A 24,259-nucleotide genomic window follows, 5' to 3' on the forward strand; every position below is an offset into this window, starting at 1 on the left:
CTCCGAGGAGCGAGATATTACAAACATGGGTCTCATGACCCAACAATCAGAGCATACAAGTCAAAGCACATGCGGAAGCTTAACATGTCTGAGTACAGACAACTATAAATGAAAAGGCTGAAAGGCCTGACTATCTACCAGATCCTGCCGAGGGCACAAGATCGTAGCTGAGGTAACAAGCTAAACATCGAAGTCCAAGCGGAACTACTAGTGAGACTGAAGTCTCTCTGCAAAAACATAAAATAGGCAAACGTGAGTACAAATGTACCCAGCAAGACTTACATCAGAACTAACTACATATGCATCATTATCAACAAAGGGGATGGTGGGGTTTAACTGCAGCAAGCCAGCTTTGACTCGGTGGCTATCCTGAACTACGACTGCAAGTAACTCTCTTGAGGTGGCGCACACGAGTCCACATATTCACCATATCAATACACCACTATGGATCCGCTCCCGTCTCCCTACGAGAATGCCATCCATAGCACTCACGCTTATCTTGCGTATTTTAGAGTATCCACTTTCACTTGTCTATGAACTATGCAAGGGGTCCAAGTTTCCATATCCGAGGAATCCTGCTATTCGAATAGATAATAATAACCCTGCAGGGGTGTACTTCTTCACACACGCTTTCGCCACTTATCGCCCTGTACACGTCATGTACCTCGGCAACCTTCAAGCGGAAGCCGGGCGAGGGAGTCGGCCACGACCTGACTATCCGAACAAGTCTCTAGTCCAGGTTTATCGCCTATTCGGGTTCCATCCGCAAGGAGATCCGGCCGGGGTGTCGCTCACGGCCCCAAACGATGTGAGCAGGGTTCCCAAGCCCACCATCTGGGTGCCACTTGGTACACCGTGCCACTGTGCCTAGTCTGTCCCAAGCCCACCTGTACCGGGTGCCACTTGGTAGACTACTAACACTACCTACAAACACCAGAAACTAGTTGCAACTCCTGGACAGAGATCAAGTTGATTAATAAGTCGAGAGGGGCACTTAAGCATTCCCATGTGTGGTAGTAGCTGGTCATGGATCACAAACACAGAACTCAGTTCCTGAGGACGGCTGCAATGAGACAACCCACCATGTACTCCTACATGGCCTCTCACCGCTACCTTTACCAAATCGTGTTCACACACTTAGCTCTCAACAGTAGGACATGTTTATACACCTCCGATTCATTCCCGATGAATCAGACCTGACTCAACTCTAAGCAGTAGCAGGCATGACAAACAAGCATGGATGAGTAGGCACAACAGGGCTCGAACAACTCCTACTCATGCTAGTGGGTTTCATCTATTTACTGTGGCAATGACAGGTCATGCAAAGGATAAAGGGGTTCAGCTACCGCAGCAAGTAACAAATATGTCGTTGTTGTCCTAATGCAGTAAAAGAGAGCAGGAGCGGGAGAGTGGGATTTTATCGGAATGAACAAGGGGGTTTTGCTTGCCTGGCACTTCTGAAGATAATATAGCTCTTCATCGGTGTCATCGATCACATCGCCGGTACACGTCTATCGAGAGGGGACAATTACCGGCAAACAAGGAAGAACACAATCAATGCAATGCGACAATATGATGCATTAATGTGACATGGCAATATGATGTGATTTGAGCTGATGCAGCTAAACCTGATTAAATGAAGTTGGTTTGAACACTAGGTTCAAATTCAAACTCCACATGTGGTTATTTAAATGCCATTTATATGATTTGTGCTAAACAGCAGCTATAAGTTGTTCTAACATGCATGAAAATGGTACAGATGGATTCCTTGAATTTTTCTGATAATTTTTCATATATAAATTATTTCATTTGGAGTTACGGTTAATTTTCTATGATTTATTGAAGTTTTAGCTATTTTCTGGAATTTCCTGAATATTTATAATTAAAATAATTCCAGAAAATTGTTAATTGCGTCAGCATGACGTCGGGGTGACGTCAGCAGAGTCAACACGGCAGCCTCGGGTCAAACCTGACCAGGGGGGTCCACTGGTCAGTGACACACAGCTGGCATAAGTCACTGACGTGTGGGGCCGGTCAAAGGCCACGTCAGCGAGGTCAACGCCGACGCGTGGGGCCACTGTGATTAATTTAAACTAAACAGGAATTAAGCTGTGATTAATTAGGGGCATGGGGCCCATGAGTCAGTGGCCTAGGGGGTTGGTTAGTGTGGTGGGGTTAGCCGCTAACGACGGCCATGTCGGATTCGCCGGCGGTTGGACGACGGCGATGACCCAGAGCGGCGGTGGCTCGCCGGAGTTGCGCCAGAGACGACGGATCGACGTGCCAAGGGCACCAGGAGGTAGCCCGTGCCCGTGCGCATCTAGGGGGACCAACGGGAGGTGCGGGGGTGGCCGGGGTTCGCCGGAGTGGAGCCCGAGGCGGCGGCCGGAGCTCGGGGGTTCGCGGGACCGACGCTGCGGTGCACGGGAGGACGAGTGGTTAGGTGCTTTGGGTTCCTAAGGTTGCGGTGAGCACGCTGGTGGGCTCGGGAGCGAGCTGCGGTGGCTGTGGCCACGGCCACGCCATGGCCGGCGGCGAGGAGCAATCGGCTCCGGTGAAAAGGGCGGCTAGAGTACGGGAACGAGTGCGAGGAGGAGGGGGAATGGAAGAGTAGCTCACAGCGGATCCGGTGGAGGCAACGGCGAGGCCGGGGAGGGGCTGGAGCTCGCGAATCCTCGAAAGTTCGCCGGCGGCCGAAGGTTGGGGGCGAGCTTGAGGGCGACGCTGCAGGGCTTCCGGAGGGCCGTGGATTGGTGGGAAGGAAGAGGGGGTCGAGGCGGAGCTTCCTGGGGCGTCGGTGAGGCGTGGGGGTGGCGGTGGCCGCGAGGGAGCTCGTCGGCAACGACGGCTGCGTTCGGCGAGTGAGAGAGAGGAAGCAGAGGAGAGAAACGAGGGAGGGGGAGAGGGCGAGGGGGTCCAGGGGGTCGCGCTGGCATCGTCTAGGCGCGACGAGGGGAAGCCAGGCAGGCTAGGAGGGAGGAGGTGGCCGGGGCGCGTGGTCGCGCGCGCCGGGCGCGTGCCCGTCCTCCTGGCAGGGAGGAAGACGACAGGGGAGGGAGGCGGCGGTGGGCTGGGCCGGAACAGAAGCTGGGCCGGCTCTGCTGCAGGTGAGCGCCAGGTAAGTGGCTGGGCTTCTCTCTTTTATTTATATTTCTGTTCTGTTTTGTTTTTATTTAATCTTTTGCCACTATTTTGAATTTAAAATAATTCAAACAATGCCAGAAGCTCCTCTGAATATTTTTATTTTGCTAGATGGACTTTTCCAAAAGCTCATAAAATATTTCAGGGGTATTTGAAATTATATTCTAGTTATATGAATATAATTCAAATTCAAATAGCTAATGATTTAAATTCAAAGTCCCAAAAAAATAAATCCTTAAAAATGTTCAATATTTTTGGTTTGGATCAAAACCCTTGCCAAAAATATTAAACATCTAAGAAGAGCATTTTGGAACAATGAATGAGATTTTAGGGTTTTTGCCCTTCTTTTATTTAGGGTTTTGAGGCTTCTAAATTCCTCAGTTCAAGTTTCAGAAATTTAAACATGATGCAAGCAAGATGCAAACACTAGACAACACCAGAAGCTAGGGATGTGACAACTCACCCCCACTAAACAAAAATCTCGTCCCGAGATTCAAGCGTAGGGTAAGATGAAGGGGGGGACACGACTAACACAATCTTCACGATCCAGGTTGCACTTCAAATGAACGTTGATTTGATCACCATCATTGTCCCGTCGTCTTGCTCTGAGAACTTCAGCTAATCATGACAAGAATGGGAAAGGAAAACTCTAGAAGGATCGATCTTCTCAAAGTTCGAACAACTTAGGATCAGCTCACAATGTGAGTCATAGCAACATCTCTTGAGCTGAGACACGAAGCACACATCTAGAGGGATGGAGTGGAACAGATGACGAGGGTTCACTAGGTAGACAACAATTCCACACCTAAGAAGGTGGTAAACGATTGTCAACGTAGCGAGGAGTTGAGTTGCCATGATACCACAACGAAACATCCTGGAGGAGGGTGATTCGTGGATTATTACCTTAAGTGGCAAAAAGAATTACCTTTGATCCAGAGATCATTGAAACTCTTTAAACCAGCCTAAGGCAATTCTCGAGCGATCGTTTGGAGGGGTTTGGTAGAATGGCATACTCGGATTAGAATGGATGATGTGGATTACCTTGTTGAAAACAACGTAATGGATGAATTTGCTTACCACCGGAAATGGAAGAGACCCATGGTAGAATGGCACATTGGCGGTGCAAGCTGGGAACAAAATGCAAATGCTGGGAATGATTCTGGTAACTGGGGAAGAACCCAACAATAGAGAGTGAATTCACTGTTTGAGAAGGTCATAGCATTGCCGAGGAAACTGAGAGCAAACCCAGTTAGTGTTGATGATAACACGTAGCGCTTGTGCGTGCTCTCAAGAACTTGAGCATTTCCATAATCATCGAGATTTTACCAATATCCATGTCAAGGATCCTGGCAACACAACTTACTACCATGATGAACAGCGATGGATGATGCAGATACAAAGGGAGATAACCTTCTCGGATTTCACCTTAGCGAGGCCAAAAGATCGAAATCCGGATGATCGACCGAGAGACATTTAGCACTCCGCTTCTGATGTTCTCCTTGATGTGCTAACGTAATCCACCCATAGATATGGTTTGATATCTAGAACATCAAGTAAAAGGTCGGACTTCGGAACGCAACAATCATAAGGCACAACTAGGGAGTAAATCCTACGAAGTCCTTATGGGAAGGTGGCCAACTTCTTCAATCAAGATACTACAATAATAGGTCTTCCGGCTGGGTGTGTTGGTCATGACATCCACTTTACCGGTTATCGAGGGATCAGGATTATAGTTCTTGGGAAATGTTCCAACCATCATATCTGCCTGAGATTCAGATCTGGTTGGTGTCAGGATATTCCAGACTCATCGAGTCTAGGAAGAAAAACAAAAGTTTGCAACACAAATCGACGAGATGACATTGCGAGATTCTCGGGGAATGAACTACGATAGTAAGCTCCAAAATATGAGTTGGTTCTGCTACAAACATGTGAACACGTTGTCCCAGACAAGAATGACCACATAGTAGTCTTATCATAAAACACTACCGAGTTCAGGTGGGGAATCAGCATCGAGGATATCGAAGTCCTTGTGCACTTATCGATGAACTTCTTATCCTTGAGCAAGTCAATCAGTGGCTTGGCGTGCTAGGGACACATATGGAATGGAGGTAGCTAATCTCACAGTCCAATGTATACTTCGCACATGCATGACTGACTTGGGATGATTCCAAAGGAAACAAAAACAATCTTTCTCGGATCCATGGCGGCAACTTACACCAAGTGCATGTGAATTAAAGAAAGTCACTTCTTTCCTCCGAACATATACCTCATGAATGGAACACGAAGGTAATGTTTACAAAAGTTTCCAATACTAGATGGATGTTCAACATAATCATGGAGAGGTTAAATATCTTGCTGATGGGCTCAACAACAACTCATCGGAATTTCCATATCACTGGACTTCCACCATCATGTGAACACGGTGGTAGTATTGGTCAGACCCGAAAGATATAATGGTGTATGCTCGAGGAACAACCACGAGTAAGACAGCATTACGAATATCGTTGGTTCTGATTTGATTTGACGATAGCCCAAACTCAATCAAAGGTTTGGGTAAGATAATAGATCCAACAATTGATCACAAGGACCAATTGATGAAGATATCATCTTTCTTCAACACACACACACACAAAAAGATATCCCTTAACATGAACTAAGTCGGACAAGCTTTTATCTTCCAACTCTCCAAGTTGTTGTTTAGCTTATCCAACTAGCTCAGGGTATCCAACACCGATTCTTGGAGAAGGGGTGGTTTACAGGAATAAACCAACTTGATCACGAACTCAACATAGCGGTCAGGTGACAACCTGGTAATACTTCTGAGAAGATATTCAGAAAATCACGAACCACCGATATGTTACTAAGCTCGAGAACAACCTTGCTTTTCAGGGCAAGATGATATGATCACAATAGCGAGGGACTGACTCAATCCCAACTCATTGATCGAAAGGTGCACCGGAAATAAGGACTAGGTAGCACGACCAACCTTAGGGCGATGATTTGAAAAATCAACATGCTAAGAATGAGGTTATTGTCCATTTAACTACCCAGCAACAGAGTTGCTAGGAGTATAGATTTCACACATCACGATTCACTTGTCGGCATTCCGGTTCAACAACACGGGGACCGAGAAATGAATAATGATGGCGAGAAGTATCACTGCACCAAGAATTCACAAGAGCCGGTGCAATTCTCATGAAAATCCTGATATAAAAGATGGTAATACTCCAAGGTAGAGCAGAACAAAAGCTGGATTAGCAATTTGATCTGCGGAGCACAACTTCTTTGACCCAATCCTGGATATGGAAGAGGTACTGGAGTTTGTTTCTCCTAGTCATTCCAGAATAGAATGGCTTGACGGACCACAAGAGTAATAGGCATCGATAAACGAACGCACGCATACTCTTGACTACCAATTGATAGACGAGGGTTGGAATACAGCTAAAGAGGGACAACTCAAAAGAACATAAGATTTTCTGAGTTGTGGATGCATGGATTAGCATGTCGAACGAGTTCGACATATTTCTTCCGGACAATCCATGCGGAAAGGTAGAACTGGCAGAGTCACAATTATGAATGGAGAACCCATCGAGAGCACTCCTGTTATGATCTTTTGATCCAACAAACTACTGCCATAAGTGGTTCATAGTATTTGGAAGAAGGAAATACCACGGACCTCGAGGACTAATGCAAAGGTTACTAATAACCTAAAGGAACGAGCAAACACTATCAACATGAGGTAAGTAGGGTGAATCTCGGGTTCAAAACCCAGAAGTGAAATGCCTACTAACTAAGTGGCATCACGGGATGCTTACGAGAATGATGGCCAGAATCATCACACTGGGACACAAATCATGGCTAAATTACTAGATGATCCCCTAAGACACCTAGGGTCATAATACCAGCTCCAACATATATGTCAAGGCAATAAAGTACCTCAACTCACTGATTTGTGTGATTAATCTGACCAAAGGCACATCGGAAACAGAAGGAAGGGATTTGCAAATGCATCGGACTATTTAGAAACCTGGGATGACTCGGACAGCATAACGGCTGTAATTGCTCAAAAGGTTTGGAGACATACTACAAAATGGTGGCATAACCACTCAGAAGCACAATATCAAGGTTTCGAGATCAACAATTAACATACGGAAGTAGTAGGAACTGAACTGAGACTTAAATCCAACAATCCTATAAGTCTACGGATTAGTAACACGTCATCCTGATAGATAGATGAGAAGACCTAGTTCCTTAACCCCGTAGGAAAGATAAGATGACTCAGATCAGAAGGGCATAAGGTAAAGGAGTAAAAGAGCCTTACGTTCCATCCCACAATCAATTCCCTTATATAACTAAAGAATTTCTAGACTCAACTTCGACCAGTTTGGCTTGGTAATCCTACAGGCAGTCAAGCTCTGATACCAACGCTTGTCAGGACCCCGACTCAATGCCACACCGATCTAGCATGTAACACATCATATCACTTTGCGGCCTCACGCACGGTATTCCCACGGGTGCCACCTTACCTGGCCCGGGACTGTTTGCGCCTTTTGGCTCACGTATATGATAGTGTCGCTGGCATCCATATGACAAAGAACCCGGGCTGACATGACTAGTCGTGAACCCAAAGTGGCACTAACTTACAGGGACAGGCATACATGACCCAGCAGCGAACGTGTCGGTCATCAGCGAGTGAATCCAGGCTGTAGCACTGGGCTAGCAGGACTCCGGTGAACCGGGCTATAGCAGGCTAACAGGACTCCGGTATTCATCGCGTGACATTTCCCCGAAGCAACAGACACAGGAACGAAGAAGGACACATGCCGGCCAGCCTAGGTGTTCCGGAGCAGTAGCAAGCTACCATGGCTCAGTGGAAACACCAGGAGACATTTCCCGGTAAGAGAGGCTACTAAGGATAAACAACTAGATAGTCAGATCCCACACATACCAAGCATTTCAATAACATACACACAATGTGCTCGATATGTGCAATACAACATGGCATCACAACATGACTCTACAACTCAAGTATTTATTCAATAGGCTCCGAGGAGCGAGATATTACAAACATGGGTCTCATGACCCAACAATCAGAGCATACAAGTCAAAGCACATGCGGAAGCTTAACATGTTTGAGTACAGACAACTATAAATGAAAAGGCTGAAAGGCCTGACTATCTACCAGATCCTACCGAGGGCACAAGATCGTAGCTGAGGTAACAAGCTAAACGTCGAAGTCCAAGCGGAACTACTAGTGAGACTGAAGTCTCTCTGCAAAAACATAAAATAGGCAAACGTGAGTACAAATGTACCCAGCAAGACTTACATCAGAACTAACTACATATGCATCATTATCAACAAAGGGGATGGTGGGGTTTAACTGCAGCAAGCCAGCTTTGACTCGGTGGCTATCCTGAACTACGACTGCAAGTAACTCTCTTGAGGTGGCGCACACGAGTCCACATATTCACCATATCAATACACCACTATGGATCCGCTCCCGTCTCCCTACGAGAACGCCATCCATAGCACTCACGCTTATCTTGCGTATTTTAGAGTATCCACTTTCACTTGTCTATGAACTATGCAAGGGGTCCAAGTTTCCATATCCGAGGAATCCGGCTATTCGAATAGATAATAATAACCCTGCAGGGGTGTACTTCTTCACACACGCTTTCGCCAATTATCGCCCTGTACACGTCATGTACCTCGGCAACCTTCAAGCGGAAGCCGGGCGAGGGAGTCGGCCACGACCTGACTATCCGAACAAGTCTCTAGTCCAGGTTTATCGCTTATTCGGGTTCCATCCGCAAGGAGATCCGGCCGGGGTGTCGCTCACGGCCCCAAACGATGTGAGCAGGGTTCCCAAGCCCACCATCCGGGTGCCACTTGGTACACCGTGCCACTGTGCCTAGTCTGTCCCAAGCCCACCTGTACCGGGTGCCACTTGGTAGACTACTAACACTACCTACAAACACCAGAAACTAGTTGCAACTCCTGGACAGAGATCAAGTTGATTAATAAGTCGAGAGGGGCACTTAAGCATTCCAATGTGTGGTAGTAGCTGGTCATGGATCACAAACACAGAACTCAGTTCCTGAGGACGGCTGCAATGAGACAACCCACCATGTACTCCTACATGGCCTCTCACCGCTACCTTTACCAAATCGTGTTCACACACTTAGCTCTCAACAGTAGGACATGTTTATACACCTCCGATTCATTCCCGATGAATCAGACCTGACTCAACTCTAAGCAGTAGCAGGCATGACAAACAAGCATGGATGAGTAGGCACAACAGGGCTCGAACAACTCCTACTCATGCTAGTGGGTTTCATCTATTTACTGTGGCAATGACAGGTCATGCAAAGGATAAAGGGGTTCAGCTACCGCAGCAAGTAACAAATATGTCGTTGTTGTCCTAATGCAGTAAAAGAGAGCAGGAGCGGGAGAGTGGGATTTTATCGGAATGAACAAGGGGGTTTTGCTTGCCTGGCACTTCTGAAGATAATATAGCTCTTCATCGATGTCATCGATCACATCGTCGGTACACGTCTATCGAGAGGGGACAATTACCGGCAAACAAGGAAGAACACAATCAATGCAATGCGACAATATGATGCATGAATGTGACATGGCAATATGACGTGATTTGAGCTGATGCAGCTAAACCTGATTAAATGAAGTTGGTTTGAACACTAGGTTCAAATTCAAACTCCACATGTGGTTATTTAAATGCCATTTATATGATTTGTGCTAAACAGCAGCTATAAGTTGTTCTAACATGCATGAAAATGGTACAGATGGATTCCTTGAATTTTTCTGATAATTTTTCATATATAAATTATTTCATTTGGAGTTACGGTTAATTTTCTATGATTTATTGAAGTTTTAGCTATTTTCTGGAATTTCCTGAATATTTATAATTAAAATAATTCCAGAAAATTGTTAATTGCGTCAGCATGACGTCGGGGTGACGTCAGCAGAGTCAACACGGCAGCCTCGGGTCAAACCTGACCAGGGGGGTCCACTGGTCAGTGACACACAGCTGGCATAAGTCACTGACGTGTGGGGCCGGTCAAAGGCCACGTCAGCGAGGTCAACGCCGACGCGTGGGGCCACTGTGATTAATTTAAACTAAATAGGAATTAAGCTGTGATTAATTAGGGGCATGGGGCCCATGAGTCAGTGGCCTAGGGGGTTGGTTAGTGTGGTGGGGTTAGCCGCTAACGACGGCCACGTCGGATTCGCCGGCGGTTGGACGACGGCGATGACCCAGAGCGGCGGTGGCTCGCCGGAGTTGCGCCAGAGACGACGGATCGATGTGCCAAGGGCACCAGGAGGTAGCCCGTGCCCGTGCGCATCTAGGGGGACCAACGGGAGGTGCGGGGGTGGCCGGGGTTCGCCGGAGTGGAGCCCGAGGCGGCGGCCGGAGCTTGGGGGTTCGCGGGACCGACGCTGCGGTGCACGGGAGGACGAGTGGTTAGGTGCTTTGGGTTCCTAAGGTTGCGGTGAGCACACTGGTGGGCTCGGGAGCGAGCTGCGGTGGCTGTGGCCACGGCCACGCCATGGCCGGCGGCGAGGAGCAATCGGCTCCGGTGAAAAGGGCGGCTAGAGTACGGGAACGAGCGCGAGGAGGAGGGGGAATGGAAGAGTAGCTCACAGCGGATCCGGTGGAGGCAACGGCGAGGCCGGGGAGGGGCTGGAGCTCGCGAATCCTCGAAAGTTCGCCGGCGGCCGAAGGTTGGGGGCGAGCTTGAGGGCGACGCTGCAGGGCTTCCGGAGGGCCGCGGATCGGTGGGGAGGAAGAGGGGGTCGAGGCGGAGCTTCCTGGGGCGTCGGTGAGGCGTGGGGGTGGCGGTGGCCGCGAGGGAGCTCGTCGGCGGCGACGGCTGCGTTCGGCGAGTGAGAGAGAGGAAGTAGAGGAGAGAAACGAGGGAAGGGGAGAGGGCGAGGGGGTCCAGGGGGTCGCGCTGGCGTCGTCTAGGCGCGACGAGGGGAAGCCAGGCAGGCTAGGAGGGAGGAGGTGGCCGGGGCGCGTGTCCGCGCGCGCCGGGCGCGTGCCCGTCCTCCTGGCAGGGAGGAAGACGATAGGGGAGGGAGGCGGCGGTGGGCTGGGCCGGAACAGAAGCTGGGCCGGCTCTGCTGCAGGTGAGCGCCAGGTAAGTGGCTGGGCTTCTCTCTTTTATTTATATTTCTGTTCTGTTTTGTTTTTATTTAATCTTTTGCCACTGTTTTGAATTTAAAATAATTCAAACAATGCCAGAAGCTCCTCTGAATATTTTTATTTTGCTAGATGGACTTTTCCAAAAGCTCATAAAATATTTCAGGGGTATTTGAAATTATATTCTAGTTATATGAATATAATTCAAATTCAAATAGCTCATGATTTAAATTCAAAGTCCCAAAAAAATAAATCCTTAAAAATGTTCAATATTTTTGGTTTGGATCAAAACCCTTGCCAAAAATATTAAACATCTAAGAAGAGCATTTTGGAACAATGAATGAGATTTTAGGGTTTTTGCCCTTCTTTTATTTAGGGTTTTGAGGCTTCTAAATTCCTCAGTTCAAGTTTCAGAAATTTAAACATGATGCAAGCAAGATGCAAACACTAGACAGCACCAGAAGCTAGGGATGTGACACCAAGTTGCATGACTGATTTGATGCTTCTATTAATTATGGAGCTGCCAACCCCATCAAGAAAAATATTTGTTTTTTTGGGGCTGGCACCTCGAACAAGCATAAAAATAGAGTGAAGCGGATATATTGTCGTGTAAGCACACATTCTTCTTTCATTAGTTTATATGAACCATTGATGATCAATTCGAACTAGTGCATATGATTAAAATTAATTTTACCTAAATAGAGGGTGCAGAATAAACTACAACAACTAGATTTGCAACCACGGGATGGTGACGATATCTTCAAAGAACATTGCAACAGCAGCGAGGCTTCACAACAACATATGGTAAGCTAGTGTGTTTTAGTACATGTGAAATGCAATGCATGTGGGCTGCTTTCTTGGCTTCTGGCCTCAACCTGTAATCCTACAAAATTACAAATAGTTCAGTTCTCTGCTTTGCTCTATTGCTTGATTCGAATGCTTGTTTGTTACTTGTTAGGCTATAGCTGAGTTGGCCAATATATATGTCAGCAGTGCCTGCTGTACTATCGTAAAGAAATGCATGCCTAGTTTATTTAATTCCTTAACTTTTCCTCTAAACTTCATCACAAGACTGTCTTCGTAGTTTATATGAGGCCACACTGTTAAGTGCTTTCTCAGATTATTTGAACTGCTTAGATGCCTTGGCAACTTAAATATAGCGGTGGTACACTCCCTTTCAACTAGGGATGTCAACTGGGTCCCGTTTAATCCCGATTAAAGTCCACTAGTGGTATGATAGTTCAAAAGAGTTTTTGTTTTTTGAGGAAAATGAACTAGGGAGCTAGCAAAAACTAACTAGATGGGACTGGCGGATGTCGTTTATTTGCCACTTACATCCCTAGTTTCATCTTACCATTTTAATTTCTTTTTGGCTGGTGCTGATTTGAACCATTTAAATATAGCTTGCCATGCTCGACAATAATGCGTATGTCGTTTACTATGTAAGCTTACTGCCTTGATCATGCAATAACTATCTCTTACTTATGTCCAGCGGAAACCTTTCAGGATGCCGTTCACACTAGGACACAATGTACAACCCCAGAATCTATTTGTGGAAGCAGTGTGCCATCCATGTTACCAGATGGTAGCAGTTCAGAGGCAACACCGCCGGGGAGCAGTCTGAGCATAGATATTATAGTTCTTGAGGATCTACTAGAGGCAGAAAGAGATGGTGAGGCTATAAATTATGCAATTAGCTGCACACATTATGCAAGCAACCCAAGAATTGGAGGAAGTAAGAATGCTGCATTTGAAGATGGAGGAGGTCCTATTGTTTCTGCTATCTGAAGCCCAGGGCAATCCCAGTTCTTCTTTAGATACCAGTTGAAATTGTTAATAGATTTTTGTACTTGCATGTTGTGTCATGTCTCTGAATGGATTACGTTGTAAGACCCCCTATGTTCTCCACGTGTTGTAATGATCCGAATTTTTTAGGCGAGGTAATCCTCAGTACCTGTATGATTGACATAAGGTGAACTGTTTTCATGTGAGCATATTGTATTGGATGAAATAACTGTTTGACTCAAAGTGTATCCAACCTACTAAATTCGAAGATCACGGCATTTCTAAATCATAATCATATATAAAGGTGGAATAAATCTTTGTTGTGGTTTCGAAGAAATAAATAATAAAACGTAGAATTATCGGTGGATATTCGTAATCGAATACAAATTGGATTCGAATTTAGTTGCCAGGGCCCAGGACAAACGTGAACGCTAATTCTCCCAAGTTTTGAACGAAGTGGATAAACATCCACTATCATTTGTGGGCTGCCCGAAGAAAGTGTTCGCGAGATGGAAATTACTGTCTACCCCTAACACTTTGACATCCTTATCGACCAGATTTACACCGTTGTCGATAGGGGTAGACTAGTAACTTCAATCAGACATGACACGGCCGCCTCTGAGCCCATTCAGACACGGTGGGCGCCAAACATGGGCGGCAAAACACATTTGATTCAAGCTCGTCCGAAAGACCTGTGTCTCTCCCTCCATTTCCCCAGTCATACACGGTGGGCGGCAAAACAAACTCTCCTCGCCCGAAATCGATGTAGGCATATATTTTAAATAGGGGCAGATGTGTAACTTCCCTCAGACGTGACACAACCGCCCTACCTGTCAACCTTGTTCATACACCGTGGGCCCCAACTGTGGACAGCAAAACACCCTCTCCTCACCCAAAACGCTACCGACAAATATTTGGGAGATGCGAGATTACCGTCCTATCCCCAACCGACGTGATGTCCAAAATTTTAAACGGGGGATAAGTTCATAACTTTCCCACATTTCAGACAAGCGCGTCCCAAAGTTTGAGATCACCCCCTCCCCCTCCATTTCCCCATTTATACACCGTCAACGCCACAACAACCTCCCCATTGCGACTAGCCTCCTCCGTCCGCCACCCCATCCTCCACCTTGCCGGAGCCGCTACCCCGCCATCCACTACAAGAGATGGACGTCTCTCATCCACGGCGCCGGACCTGGATCCTTTCATCGCGTCCTCTCACTTCATCGGCGCTGTCATCCACCTTGCCGTTGCCGCTCCTACGATCGCCTCGTCCACGGCAACGGGATTTATCCCCTGATACGTCTCCAACATATCTATAATTTTTTATTGTTCCATGCTATTATATTATCTGTTTGGATGTTTAATGGGCTTTAATATGCTCTTTTATATTATTTTTGGGACTAACCTATTAACCGGAGACCCGGTGCCAATTTCTGTTTTTCCCTATTTTAGTGTTTCGCAGAAAAGGAATATCAAACGGAATCCAAACGGAATGAAACCTTCGCGAGGATCTTTCTTAGAACAAATGCAATCCAGGAGACTTGGAGTGGAAGTCTGGAAGTCCGCGAGGCGGCCACGAGGCAGGAGGGCACGCCCCCACCCTTGTGGGCCCCAAGAAGCTCCACCGGCATACTTCTTTCGCCTATATATACTCTTGTACCCTAAAAACATCTAGGAGAGCCACGAAACCACTTTTCCACCGTCGCGACCTTCTGTACCCGTGAGATCCCATCTGGGGCCTTTTCCGACGATCTACCAGAGGGGGAATCGATCACGGAGGGCTTCTACATCAACACCATAGCCTCTCCGATGAAGCGTGAGTAGTTTACCACAGACCTTCGGGTCCATAGTTATTAGCTAGATGGCTTCTTCTCTCTCTTTGATTCTCAATACAAAGTTCTCCTCGATGTTCTTGGAGATCTATTCGATGTAATACTCTTTTGCGGTGTGTTTGCTGAGATCCGATGAATTGTGGATTTATGATCAAGATTATCTATGAATATTATTTGGTTCTTCTCTGAATTCTTATATGCGTGATTTGTTATCCTTGCAAGTCTCTTCGAATTATCGGTTTAGTTTGGCCTACTAGATTGATCTTTCTTGCAATGGGAGAAGTGCTTAGCTTTGGGTTCAATCTTGTGGTGTCCTTTCCCAGTGACAGTAAGGGCAGCAAGGCACGTATTGTATTGTTGCCATCGAGGATAAAAAGATGGGGTTTATATCATATTGCTTGAGTTTATCCCTCTAAATCATGTCATCTTGCCTAATGCGTTACTCCATTCTTATGAACTTAATACTCTAGATGCATGCTGGATAGCGGTCGATGTGTGGAGTAATAGTAGTAGATGCAGAATCGTTTCGATCTACTTGACACGGACGTGATGCCTATAATCATAATCATTGCCTATATATTCTCATAACTATGCCCTCTTCTATCAATTGCTTGGTGGTAATTTGTTCACCCACCATAATTTATGCTATCTCGAGAGAAGCCACTAGTGAAACCTATGGCCCCCGAGTCTCTTTCTTATTATATTGCATCTCTTTTATTTACATCGCGTCTCATTTTATTATTTTGCAATCTTTACTTTCTTATCTATACAACAAAAATACCAAAAATATTTATCTTATTATCTTTATCATATCTCACTTTTGCAAGTGGCTGTGAAGGGATTGACAACCCCTTTATCACGTTGGTTGCAAGGTTCTTGATTGTTTGTGCAGGTATTGGGTGACTTGAGTGTTGTCTCCTACTGGATTGATACCTTGGTTCTCAAAACTGAGGGAAATACTTATGCTACTTTGCTGCATCACCATTTCCTCTTCAAGGGAAAACCAACGCATGCTCAAGAGGTAGCATCCCCCAACCCGGCCGTCTTTCATCTAAAGTCTTCTTCCCCGTCGCCGACAGCCATCGCACCCGCAGCACCCTCAACGTATCAGCAGGGGCCTACACAGCATCGCAAGAGAGGTGGTACTCTTCCATATGTGCTTAAGTAATTGATCTCACCCGGAAAATAGATCGTAAATTGTTTACTGTACTTTTCTTGTCCGTACCAAATCGTAGTGGCTAGTTGAAAGCAAACATTGGTTGCTAAATAGCTTTGTCTGGTTTGCACCTTCAGATCCGCCATGGCACGGTCACTATACTCATAAAGCTTATGGTTTTCCCCCTTTATATTCACTACCATCATCATAGGTGCTTCGTGTCGTGCTAGCACTGCTCCTCAAGATCTCAACCCATCAAGCGAAACAACATGCCACTCATAATTCCAAAGCTTAGGTGTTGAAATACGAATCTGATATGATGCTCATATTAAGAACGTTTAATTGGTCACCTAATGTTCCTATATTCATTTCGAAAAGCATGTGCGCCACCCACTAGTCCAGCTAGTTCCACTTTCCTGATTTTACTCTTGATGCCTAGGGTTTCCCCTTTTATCTACTCTACTATGATCTACGTAGGTGCTTTCTGTCGTACTAGCATTATTCCACCCTTCAAGCTACAAAACACAACACTCAGAATTCCAAAGCTTAGTTGTTCAAATATGATTGTGATATGATACTGATATTAGTTAACAGACACATTTAATTTGTTAGCTAAAGGTCCCACTTGAGTTTCCAAATGCATGTCGCGACATATAGAGAGACAGCAGAATTGCATTTCTTTGTCACTTGTTGATTGTACTTTCTTGTCCATACCAAATCTTAGTTGTTATTTCAAAGAAAGCATCGGTTGCTAACTACCCTTTACGCGGTTTGCAGCTTCAGATTTGCCATCCCACTGCCACGGTCAATACTATACTCATCATGCTTACGGTTTCCCCATTTTATGATGACCACAATCAGCCTACATGGTTCGTGTCGTAATAGCACTTCTCCACCCATCGAGCTAAACAAGCTTAGTTGAACAAATTCAAATATGATATTATGCTGATATTAGTAAAACTGAGAGATGTTTAATTGGTCAACTAAATGTTCCTACTTTAGTTTCGAAATGCATGTGAGCCACATATGGAGAGACTGGAAGGAATACTATTTCTCTGTGCGCTCTGGTTCATCCTGGGTGGGCAACCGACATTGTATAGAAAGATGTATAATATATTCAATATGCTTGCTCTTCTGCTCTTCTTTAAGATGATCATCTTCTCTTCTTTAATAAGTATGTTCCTTGTTGGGAAGAGTAGCAGATACATTTGTGGTCGACTAGTCAGGTCGAGTTGTTCTCCCTTAGTATATTTTGAATCTGTCAGGTCAGGTCGACTTGTTCTTCTTTACTATATGTTGAAGTTTTCATTTGGAAGTATCATCACTTCTGGAGCTCTCATATTTTGAGTAGTAGGCCACATTATATTAATTCACACACCAAGTTACAGCATGCATGGCATATCTCAGAAGAATTGCAGAGATAACACAAAGGGGTTTACAGGGAGGCAGTGTTGGATTAGAATCACTTCTGCATTACAAAAATAATCTCACTTGTTTTTATGTTTTCATTCATGTCAGGTACTGAACATTATCAAAATGAATATGAGAATGGGCGCATGAGAGGAATATTGCGGAACAATCCACTGGCTAACAAACTTGGCATGGTGGAGGATGGCCTATCTTATTCACCCATCAAGGTGCTTGCTCTAACTTGGCAAGGTTGTATTGGTCGCACATATTTTGCATCTGACCTCTTGCATTACTTCTACTTTGTTACACCATCTGCTTAGTTTAAGCATCATATATGAGTATATGCCATACCTATCCATTTTCTGTACCTATTCCATGTGTCGTCAGACTATGTTTTTCCAGTCAAATGTTGTTCTTTCGTAATAGATGTCCAAAAGGAAGAGGGTGAGTGCAGATCCTCAAGGAGTACAAACTAGGTATTTGGAAAAGGTAGTGATACCTAATAAATCAGATAGATCAGCAGCCACAGAAAACACAGGCCCAACTGTACCACACTCTACCCCTACTCCACTGGCCAAACCCCTATTAGAACTGCTGAGAGCCCAGCGTCAGGTACTGTCTATGATATCAATTCAAAATTTGAACTCCTAAATTTCTGCATGTGCCTTACCTTCTCTCTTGTATGAAAACTAATTTCAGCTGAAGCTCCTTGCTCAAAGGATCATAGGATCTCACAACAATACTGAGCTCTGCATTTCTCTTGTCAATACCTCTTGCCCTTTGTCAGCATACTTACACTCATTGCTGTTTGATTATGTAGCATCACTGTAAATGTTCGCTTCTTTATCCTCCCTTTGCTTGAAATAATAAGATCTATATTTACTCTTAGATAAATGTAGAATTAACACAATGGTTATGAAGTTTTGGATTGCTCATGTAAGTACCTATTGTCATGTACTCCCTCTGTATCGAATTAATTGTTGATCAATTGGATGTATTTAGAACTTAATAGTGCTAGATACATCCATTTGAGCGACAAGTAATAACAGACGGTGGTGGTATTACTGTACTTGCATCGCAAGATAGTTGATTGTCTAGCATTACTCTGCATCTTATCTGCCCTGCCCTCCACTTTCTCCAAATTATCATATATACATTTATTCTTACCAAAATGTTGAATAAAGCCAATGCCACTGCACACGTTGATGTCTGCATTCCTCTTGTTAGTACCTTTTTCCTTGTAACCCTATACTTAATTAATTGCTATTTGATTATGTATCATCAGTCTGCACCTGAGCTTCACTATCCTCTGTTCTTCCAATATTATTTGATCTATATTTACTCTTTGCAAAATGTAGAAAAATGGCAACGCTTATAAAGAATTTTCTTTGGGGAATTTATTGAATTATCCTTCTGTCAACATGGAGATGGGCTTTGTCCATCCCATGTTAACATGTAATGTAAGTTCATCCTTCTCAAGCCTTCAAACTTTGTTCTAGTATAGAGTTGGATAGGCATCATTTCCTCCACTGCTGTTTACTTTGCTGTTTACATCTGATTGGATGTTTGCAACAACTACCAGTTTTAAATTGTAGTTGTAAAAACATGTTCCAGAACAAATCCATTTATTTGCTTATAAAATTGTGAAACATGTTATGTGTCTCCTTGTTTCTCTTCAGAGTTGTATCTCTTATGACAGGCAGAACTTTAGGGAAGATAGTGAGCCAAATCATATTGAGGACAGCGAGATGACCCCAAGGTCCTTTCTTGATGAAGACAGTGAGTTGAAGCTACTCACCAGGAGGTGTGAGACAACCTCTATGCAGTCGTTGCCTCAATCAGTTCGACTTCTTCAGTCTCAACTTAAAGCGAAAAGGCTTGCTTCAGCTCAGCTCTGACTTGAATTCAAAGATGCAAGGAAGATGTCAGAGGACTGCCTTGCGCACTATGGTGCCATACAGCTAGGGATGGAGCATCTATCGTTGACACAACTGAGGTCTCATCAGCTTGTTCGGCTTCTTGCGGGGCCCGCCCTGGCCAGGCCTCATGCCTTCTGAAGTGCTCTCAGTTTTGTATATTCTTTTGTCGACGCGTTTATATGCACTAGTGGTGACCTTTGATGCCCAGTGTATGTAATCCGCGGTCACGTTGCGCTTTATTATCACCAGTAGTGAACTTTGATTCCCAGTGGATGTAATATGTCGTAATTTCTTTATTGTATAGTCTAGGTTTATTCTTTGGTCGGTATGTTGTAATTTAGGCCGGAAGGTTCAGTGGATCTCAGTGTTGTCAGTCTTCAGGCCGTCCCGTTACTCATATGGGCCAAAATGTGGGCCTATAATCATCTTGGGCCATTAGCAGGTCTAAACCTATAGTAGTTTCCCGCCTTTAACAGGCCGAGTAAAGTTCTAGCCAGCTGGGCCAGAGAATACCATGGGCTTTTAACAGTCTAAAACCTAGATTGGGCCAGTTTTGGGCTGAAAATTCACTGGCCAATACAGGCCGAAACTGCCTAAGGCCCATGTTTGGCCCAAATAGGACGAGCAGTTAACAGGCCAAAATATATCTCGGGCCAGTTTGGCCCAATAAAATTATGGGCTTTAAGCAGGCCGGTATCCACGCAGGCCATAGGCCCAAAAGTATCATGGGCCATTATCAGATGGGCTATAAGCAGGCCTGGTTCAACGCGGGCTGTAATTAGGCCCAATTGTTCCACGGGCCATTAACAGGCCGATAGGCCTGTTGGGCTGAAATTTATCCATGATGACTATGGGCTGTTAAGAGGCCTAAAATAACTTCGGACAAGAAATAGCCCAGTTTTTGTATGGGCTGTTAAAGTGCCTAAAGTTAAACCGGTCCGACAACGTCCCAGATGCACCACGGGCTGCTAACAGGCCGAAACTATTATCGTGCCGAACTGGTTAACGGGCATTTAACAGGCTGAAATACAAACATGTCTTAGAATGGGCCCAAAAGAACAGTGGCCTGTTAACGGGCCTGATCCGATATGGGCCGTAATTTGGCCCAAAACACGGCAGGCTGTGAATGGGTCTGATCTGCTATGGGCCTCAATTTGGCCCAAAACATGGCAGGCTGTTAACGGGCCAGCCCACTAGTGTCTGAAAAAGCATGGTGGGCCTTTAGCTGGGCCGGCCTTTTCACCGGAATGGGCATCTGTTGGGCCGTGCCATGTGTCGATATATCATAGGCGCCTCCTGTCCAATGAGTGGATGACATCTGTCCCATCGGTGAGCAAACACGTGTTTCCTCCGGCCAATAAGAATTTTACACATGGAAAATCCCCACTGGTACGGGCTGTTAACGGGTTATCGGATCCAAAACCGGACCCGATAGCTTAACGGCGACCCGTTACAGTCGATGCCACGTGTCGGTCACCCTTGACGAAAGCACTTCTATGACGCGGGATTTATCGTCATGGAAGTGGACACTTCCGTGATGATAATTTTGGTAATGTCATGGAACACTTATATGACAGCACATATATGACTATCTTGATTCTGTCATAAAATCTCATGGATGTGCATGCATGACAGAAAACGTGACCTACTGTGACAAACATGTATCATCACGGAAGTGTATTTTTTTGTAGTGCAAACACGTGTCTTGTTCCCTACTTTGTCACTGGGATAGAGCACCGCAAGATTAAACCCATTACAAAGCACATCTCCCACTGAAGATGAATCAATCTAGTTGGCCAAATCAAATGGATAGATCGGAGAGAAAGCTATAACAATCATGAATAATAAAGTTTAGAACAGACTTCATTAATATTCACAAATATTCAGATCATAAACACACAATTCATTGGATCCCAACAAACACACCGCAAAAGAAGATTACATCAAATAGAACTCCAAGAACATCGAGGAGAACATTGTATTAAAGATCAAAGAGAGAGAATAAGCCATCTAGCTACTAGCTATGGACCCGTAGGTCTGTGGTGAACTACTCACGCAACATCTAAGGGCAGCAAGGATGATGAAGAAGCCCTCCGTGATCGATTCCCCCTCTGGCAGAGTGCCGAAAAAGGCTTCCAGATGGGATTGCGGAAGAACAGAAAATTGCGTCAGCAGCAAAGTATTTCGGGTGGCTCTATGATATATTGAGAATATTTGGGAATTTATAGAAGCGAAATTAGGTCAAGAGGTGCCACGAGGGGCCCACAAGCTTAGGGGTGCGGCCACCCCCTGGGCGTGTCCCTTGAGCTTGTCGCTCCCTCATGACTCCTCGGGTCTTCTCCCGAACCTTCATGAGTCTCTTCTGGTCCAGAAAAAACAGACCAAAGTTTTTTTCTCCATTTGGACTCCGTTTGATATTGATTTTCTAAAAGGCCAAAGATAAGCAAAAAACAAAAATTGTCACTAGGCACTAGGTTAATAAGTTAGTCCCAAAAATGATATAAAATAGCATATAAATGCATATAAAACGTCTAAGATTGATACTATAATAGCATGGAACAATAAAAAATTATAGATACGTTGGAGACGTATCACAGATCAAAGAGCTATATATCACCTATTGGGAGTTAGAATTGGTGCTTGCCTACAAACATAACCTCGTTGGCCATATCCCTTTAAGAGGCGCTCTTTTCGATTTTGATTAGAGATCTTGGCTTTCCACTATATTGTTGGTCTATTGCAATGCTATATGATTTTTGGTGTTTTTGTTTTGTTTTGGTTATAGCACTTGTTTCCGTGTTGTGGCAGCAATTGTGTTCAATTTTCTTCAATTTTTCTTTTTCTTTCCTTATTACTTTTATATTATTTTAAAATTGTTGTTTCATTATGTTTTCTTTCTTTCTTTCTTCTTCTTCTTCTTCTTCTTCTTCTTCATTTTTTACTTATTGATGCGATCTTTTTCAGGTTTATTTTTTTCTGCATGAATATATCTGAAATACCCAATGACCACTTTTGAAATACATGAAGAGTATATTTTAATACACCTAACTTAAGCAAAGCAGTCAGCAGAGCAAGAAAGAAACAGTGCTGCTAGATCAACCCATCGCCTCAGATCCTCACCGACGTGCAATAGCAATCACGTAAAGATCCTGAACAAAATTCTCGAAGGCATTCAATTCCTAAACTATTTTCAACAACCTTCAGTCTTTCATTGGCATGGACATATGATTTCCCCGTTCTCCCACCTCCCCCCTCCGTCCTTAAGAATCGAAGCGGCAAGTCACATAGAACAGAGGGCGTGAAGCGGTCAGAGAGAATGCCTTTTCAAAATTTAACTACCATCAATGAGATGGCTAAATCCCCATGCAATCTCGCTCCCAAGCGTTCGCTCTCCCTTCCCCCTCCCGATCCACCACTGTCGGATCGATCATGGGCGATCTTTGGGGAGATGGATGAAGACGAGTTCCCTCTTCGGGGGTTGGTTCCATACCACACATGTTTCCTCGTTCATGAGTATACCTAGCCATCCGTCGGGCCAGGCCGGGCTTTGGTCCGGGCCTACCAAAGACCAACATAGAAACTTAGGCCCGAGCCCGGCCCGACATGACCATCGAGCCTAAAAATCATGCCCAAGCCCGGTCCATCATGCAAAAAACCCATCGGGCCTCTGGCCTCAGTCTGGGCCTCTTCCTTAAACTCCAAATCCGATGGTCCCGGCCCGGCCCGACCTGGCCATCGGGCTCAAAATATACAATGAAGATTTTTTATACTAAAAAACGTTAATATACAATGAAGATTTTTTATATATAGCGAATCATTGAACTTTTTTCCCTAATAAAATCTAAACCTTTTAAGAAATAGGATTTGATCACTTTTAAAAGTCCAACAATCGACTCTTTTTTCGAGACACGTCAAACAATCGACTACTTATAGAAAACTAAACAGAGATAAACCCTAAAAAAACTAAACAAAGAAAAGAGCAAAGCAAACTGATGTAACTAACTGCGTCAGAGTGAGCCGGGCCATTAAAGGCTCGGTTAAGGGGTAGCCTCCTCTATTGGACACTAATGGGCATCCACTAGGAAGTCTCCTAGCCATCGCCTAAAAAAAACAACTATCAACACGCGTACATGGATCGTTCCATTCCGTGTAGATTTTTGTTTTCGGTTATTTCTCGGTTTGTATTTTAAAAGATGAAATATGTATTAAAAACCCGGCAGCGAGGAGCACACCATAACTGGTGTAGTAGAGGGAACATTTTTCAAATTTTGAAAACATTCTTTTAAATTCTAAAATATTTTTTGAAAACACAAACATATATTCAAAGGAACAGTTTTTCTAATTCCTGCACGTTTTCCAAAACTTTAAACATTTTTTTGAAAACCTGGAGATTTCTTGAAATTTCTGAATAATTTTGGAAACACAAATATATTTTGACAGTAAGAACATATTTTAAAATTACAAACCTTTTCTAAGAATTCGTAACAAATAACTTTCTTGAAATTTGTGAATATTTTTTGAACCAAAAACTTTTTTTGAAAATAAGAATATTTTTTAATTCCAAAAGATTTTCTGGAAATGATGAACTAATTTATAAATTTGGTAATTTTTGAACATGATTGTTCTTAAAAATTTCTGAACATTTTTTAAGAACATGAACAATTTTTGAATAAGCTAACAACTTTTGAAATCCCGAACATTCTTGCTAAATTTTTACAAGTTTTGAAAGCGAACTTTTGGAAAATTCATGAATAATTTATGAAAAGGAAAAAGAAACCCGTTAAGTAGAAGCAAGAGGAAGAAGAAAAACAAGAAATCGGACAGAACCTTCCCGAAGGTTCCATAACCA

The sequence above is a fragment of the Triticum dicoccoides genome, chromosome 7A, assembly GCF_002162155.2.
Source record: "Triticum dicoccoides isolate Atlit2015 ecotype Zavitan chromosome 7A, WEW_v2.0, whole genome shotgun sequence".
In the NCBI taxonomy this organism is placed as follows: Eukaryota; Viridiplantae; Streptophyta; class Magnoliopsida; order Poales; family Poaceae; genus Triticum; species Triticum dicoccoides.